Source organism: Balaenoptera borealis (assembly GCF_965194805.1).
Source record: "Balaenoptera borealis genome assembly, chromosome: 4".
NCBI lineage: Eukaryota > Metazoa > Chordata > Mammalia > Artiodactyla > Balaenopteridae > Balaenoptera > Balaenoptera borealis.
In genome coordinates this window covers 34,742,119-34,748,503 of record NC_138861.1, presented here as the reverse complement: position 1 = coordinate 34,748,503, position 6,385 = coordinate 34,742,119, and the positions used below count along the sequence as shown (strand labels likewise).

The window sequence follows — 6,385 nt, the reverse complement described above, 5'->3', positions numbered from 1 at the left end:
TTTAGGATCAGATGTTTCTGGTATCAGACATGGCAGGCTGGCTGTCATCGGCATTGGGGAGTGGTCCTCTGGCCAGGAGTTGCTATAGTTTCACGTCGATTTCCTGTTCCTCAGAGAAAACAGAAATGCCCCCCTCTTTCCCCAGGAGGCTGACCCTGGGCCACCTGACAGCTGGGCCCCTCTGCTACATCCCTCCTCAAGTACTGGTTAATTTTTAATGCCATTTAAAATGTTCTCCCACGTTTACTTAGCTCTGCAGTTTATAACAAACCTACCAAACAGGACAAACCAGTCTGGATTATATAACATGGAAATAAGCCTGGGCGCTGAGGAGGGAGCTGACAGCGAACGAGCTGCAACCATGGTTAAACCAGTTCAACCTCACTACACCTGAAGGCAGCCTTTTCACTGCTGCCTCCTAGCACTTTATAGCTAAAATAAGGAGAAGACAAAAACCGACCCAAAAAAGTTATTATATGTGTCTCCACAAATACCGACTAGTAAGTCACTAAAGTGAATTAAAAGGGACACGAAAGTCAGTATTTACATTTCGTCTAGTTTTTTTTAATTTGGTGCACCTACTGAATAACTCATATTCGGACCTAACAATATTAACACATTCTAAAGGGGTTATCAGTAATTAATATCTTCTTCCCATACACATGTGCTGCCAGTTTAAATGTGGGGAAAGTGCCAGAACTCAAGTTTCACCAGTGTTGTTCTCTGACTCCAATAAACTGTTTTATAGTTTCATGCATGTACTTGTTTAAGAAATAGATGCTATATCTACCACCTTCAGAGATGTTCAAGATGTACTAAATAGTGAAACTGGTAACAAGATGTACTAAATAGTGAAACTGGTAACATTGCATATTGCATTAATTCTATAATACAAGAAACTGACAGAGAAGCCTCAAGAATATAATATTTAACATTTTATAATAAAAAAAGGAAAACACTGAAATGCTAGTTTTTCATATTAATCCTACTTTGCTTCATGAATTACATGATTGCAATCACCTACACATTTTTTAAATTTTAAACAGGCTGTTAGGAATCAACTGGGAAAAAAACCTATGAAGAATCAAAGTTGGGAATTCCCTGGTGGTCCAGTGGTTAGGACTCCGCATTCTCACTGCCAAGGGCCCAGGTTCGATCCCTGGTCGGGGAATTAAGATTCCGCAAGTCACGTGGCATGGCCAAAAAAAAAAATCATATTAAAAAGAAAAAGAATCAAAGTTGGATTTATATAATTAGTTAAGAGTAGATGGTGACTGGGACTTCCCTGGTGGTCCAGTGGTTAAAAAACTCGCAGTCTAACCTTACACCTAAAGTAACTAGAGAAAGAAGAACAAAAAGAACCCCAAAGTTAGCAGAAATAAAGAAATCATAAAGATCAGAGCAGAAATAAATGAAATAGAAACGAAGAAAATAATAGCAAAGATCAATAAAACTAAAAGTTGGTTCATTGAGAAGATAAACAAAATTGATAAACCTTTAGCCAAACTCATCAAGAAAAAACGAGAGAGGACTCAAATCAGTAGAATTAGAAATGAAAAAGGAGAAATTACAACTGACACCACAGAAGTGCAAAGGATCATAAGAGACTACTACAAACAACTATATGACAATAAAATGGACAACCTGGAAGAAATGGACAAATTCTTGGAAAGGTACAACTTTCTAAGACTGAACCAGGAAGAATTAGAAAATATAAACAGACCAATCACATGTAATGAAATTAAAACTGTAATTAAAAATCTTCCAACAAACCAAAGTCTAGGACCAGATGGCTTCACAGGTGAATTCTATCTAACATTGAGAGAATAGCTAACACCTATCCTTCTCAAACGCTTCCAAAAAATTGCAGGAGGAACATGCCCAAACTTGTTCTATGAGGCCACCATCACCCTGATACCAAAACCAAAGATAGCACAACAAAAGAAAATTACAGACCAATATCAGTGATGAACATAGATGCAAAAATCCTCAACAGAATACTAGCAAACAGAATCCAACAACACATTAAAAAGATCATGCACCATGATCAAGTGGGATTTAACCCAGGGATGCAAGGATTCTTTAATATACGCAAATCAATCAATGTGATACATCATATTAACAAATTAAAGAATAAAAACCATATAATCATCCCAATAGATGTAGCAAAAACTTTTGACAAAATTCAACACACATTTATGATAAAAACTCTCCAGAAAGTGGGCATAGAGGGAACCTATCTCAACATAATAAAGGCCATATATGACAAACCCACAGCCAACATCATTCTCAATGGAGAAAAACTGAAAGCATTCCCTCTAAGATCAGGAACACGACAAGGATGTCCACTCTCACCACTATTATTCAACATAGTTCTGGAAGTCCTAGCCACGGCAATCACAAAAGAAAAAAAATAAAAGGAATCCAAACTGGAAAAGAAGAAGTAAAACCGTCACTGTTTGCAGATGACATGACACTATACACAGAGAATCCTAAAGATGCTACCAGAAAACTACTAGAGCTAATCAATGAATTTGGTAAAATTGCAGGATACAAAATTAATGCACAGAAATCTCTTGCATTCCTATACACTAACAACAAAAGATCAGAAAGAGAAATTAAGGAAACAATCCCATTTACCATCTCAAAAAAAAAGAATAAAATACCTAGGAATAAATCTGCCTAAGGAGGCAAAAGACCTGTACTCCGAAAACTATAAAACACTGATGAAAGAAATCAAAGATGACACAAACGGACAGATATATCACGTTCAAGGACGGGAAGAATCAATATTGTGAAAATGACTATACTACCCAAAGCAATCTACAGATTCAATGAAATCCCTATCAAATTACCAAAGGCATTTTTCACAGAATTAGAACAAAAATTTTACAATTTGTATGAAAACACAAAAGACCCCGAATAGCCAAAGCAATCTTCAGAAAGAAAAAAGAGTTGGAGGAATCAGGCTCCCTGACTTCAGACTATACTACAAAGCTACAGTAATCAAGATAGTATGGTATTGGCACAAAAACAGAAATATAGACCAATGGTACAGGATAGAAAGCCCAGAGATAAACCCATGCACCTATGGTCAACTAATCTATGACAAAGGAGGCAAGAACACACAATGGAGAAAGACAGTCTCTTCCATAAGTGGTGCTGGGAAAACTGGACAGCTACATGTAAAAGAATGAAATTAGAACACTCCCTAACACCATACACAAAAATAAACTCAAAATGGATTAAAGACCTAAACCTAAGACCCGACACTATAAAACTCTTAGAGAAAAACATAGGAAAAACTCTCTTTGACATAAATCACAGCAAGATCTTTTTTGACCCACCTCCTAGAGTATTGAAAATAAAAACAAAAATAAACAAATGGGACCTAATGAAACTGAAAAGCTTTTGCACAGCAAAGGAAACCATAAACAAGATGAAAAGACAACCCTCAGAATGGGAGAAAATATTTGCAAACGAAGCAACGGACAAAGGATTAATCTCCAAAATATACAAATAGCTCATGCAGCTCAATATCAAAAATACAAACAACCCAATCCAAAAATGGGCAGAAGACCTAAATAGACATTTCTCCAAAGACATACAGATGGCCAAGAGGCACATGAAAAGCTGCTCAATATCACTAATTATTAGAGAAATGCAAATCAAAACTACAACGAGGTATCACCTTACACTGGTCAGAATGGCCATCATCAAAAAAATCTACAAACAGTAAATGCTGGAGAGGTTGTGGAGAAAAGGGAACCCTCTTGCACTGCTGCTGGGAATGTAAATTGATACAGCCACTATGGAGAACAGTATGGAGGTTCCTTAAAAAACTGAAAATAGAACTACCATACAACCCAGCAATCCCACTCCTGGGCATATACCCAGAGGAAACCATAACTCAAAAAGATACATGCACCCCAATGTTCATTGTAGCACTATTTACAATAGCCAGGACATGGAAACAACCTAAGTGTCCACTGACAGATGAATGGGTAAAGAAGATGTGGTACATACATACAATAGAATATTACTCAGCCATAAAAAGGAACGAAATTGGGTCATTTGTAGAGATGTGGATGGACCTAGAGTCTGTCATACAGAGTGATGTGAGCCAGAAAGAGAAAACCGAATATCATAGATTAATGCATGTATGTGAAATCTAGAAAAATTGGTACAGATGAACTTAGTTCCAGGGCAGGAATAGAGATGCAGACATAAAGAACAGACATGTGGACACAGGGGGGAAGGGGAGGGTGGGATGAATTATAAGGTTAGGTTTGACATAAATACACTACAGTGTGTAAAATGGATAGCTAGTGGGAACCTGCAGTATAGCACAGGGAGCTCAGCTCAGGGCTCTGTGATGACCTAGAGGGGTGGGATGAGGTGGGGAGCCGTTTGGGAGGGAGATCCAAGAGGGAGGGGATATATGTATATATATAGCTGATTCACTTTGTTGTACAGCAGAAACTAACACAACATTGTAAAGCAATTATACTCCAATTAAAAAACAAAAAAAAGACTCCACGTTCCCAATGCAGGGGGCCCAGGTTCGATCCCAGGTCAGGGAACTAGATCCCGCATGCTGCAACTAAAGATCCCTCGTGCTGCAACTAAGACCCCGCACAGCCAAATAAATACATAAATATTTTTAAAAAAACAAAAAAGAGTAGATGGTGATTGTGTAAATATAAGAATCATATAGAACACTGAAAAAATTACAAAGAAGTCAGTGAAGTTCAACAAAAGCTGGCTGCAATTTAATAATTGTGGTCTAGACACTTGAAAGCATATATATTTATACACACACACATGATTGGCATATAAAATGTAAATATATATGCTCATTATAATATTCGTTAAAAATTTAGGCTCGGTTTAATGTACCAGCCCTTTCTTTTTTAGGTTCTCATTTTTTTTAAGTTTTAATAGCTACGATCAAATTTGTTCTTTCCTGTTTTTGATGCTCCGTATTTGTGATTTTAAAATATCAGCCTTATGGCCCACTTTTGAAGAGATAAGGAAAAAACAAAGCTCCAATCAGGGGGAAAAAAACCCTTTTCTGACAATCTTATTAAATGTACATTTAACATATTATTTCAAAATCTTTCACAGGAGGAGTGAATGTTGCTGTCATCAGGGGGTACCTTTCCAATCCTGAGAGTAAGCCTGAGGCAGGGGAGCAAACAGGCCTAAACTATGCAACCTGCCACACTGTGGCAGGCACCCACAGCTTCAACAGATACTAGATTCACCTCATTCCTTTGTCATCCCTACCTACCCTTTGCTGCAATAGGAAACAGGAAAAAAAAAAAAAAAAATCAAAGTGCATGGTTTTTGAAAAAGCTCCCTGGTGATTTTTATACTCTCCTGAGTATACTCCTGAGCAGCTGTGTACTGCCCCCCAAAAGGAGGACTCAAGATAGGCATTGACTCATCTCACCCTTAAATGCATTGCCTCATCTCACCCTTAAATGCACTATATCAAAATACCTGAGAACCCCTGGTTTCAACTGACTACTCCCCTGACTAGTTTCAGAGCCCAAAGTTGTGGCTGCAGCCAGACAGGTGTCAATGCATCAACTGTGATACAGGCCCCCCAAAAGAGAACCTTGTAAAGACCATTTCTCTACGCCTCAGAGCTGGGCCAGGCTGCCGTCTTTATGATCTGAGCAACCACTGGGATAGGAGGTCACTCCACAGGTGCCCGAGTTTATCCTGTCTGTCCTGTTCCCATCATTTGTGTTCACATGATAAGCTTGCAGAAGAGTTGCTCCAGCGAGGCTCACGGAAAGAGCTTCAGGACTAATTCTGCAGAGACAAAAACCTGGCTGAGCAAGAACTCAAACTCATCCCGGAGAGATTACCAAAAGCTTTTTGGGAGACAAGTCCTAAGGTACTATTCTAAAAAAAAAAAAAACACAAAAAGGTGGTGGAAAGAGAAGATCTGAGATTTCTGCAGAATCTGAAGGGAGAAAATGAAGAATTTATTTTGTTCAGAGGGTAAGGGAAGTATCCTAAATAGCATCTTCTAAAAGGGTTCCCCTTCAAGAAGAAAATGTCAACACTTCACAGGCTCGACTCTCCACACTCCTCCCAGAAATTCCCATTGCTCACTTGGCGGGCGTCCAGATCGCCTAGTTCAGCTGGCAAATATTCAAATACAGTTATTCCAAATATGTTAATGAGGTTAACAGGGTACTCCCACCACGTCACCCCACCCTCCCTTTCTTTGTGTGAACTGAACCTGTGCAGGTTAAAACAGGTGTGCCAGACACTTGCTAAGTGAGATTACTGACTGTTAGCTAAGTGACTGCCAATTCAAAATAAGCATTTAGGGAGAATGGCCTTGCTCAAATGTATGTTGTCTTTT

The 6,385-nt window shown here is 38.5% G+C and overlaps 1 protein-coding gene across 5 annotated transcripts in view; it reads right to left on the bottom strand.

The window, feature by feature from the left end:
* GAB1 (GRB2 associated binding protein 1) overlaps positions 1 to 6,385 on the bottom strand; it is a 124,028-nt gene that overhangs the window by 100,706 nt on the left and 16,937 nt on the right. The gene's annotated exons all lie outside the window — the stretch shown is intronic.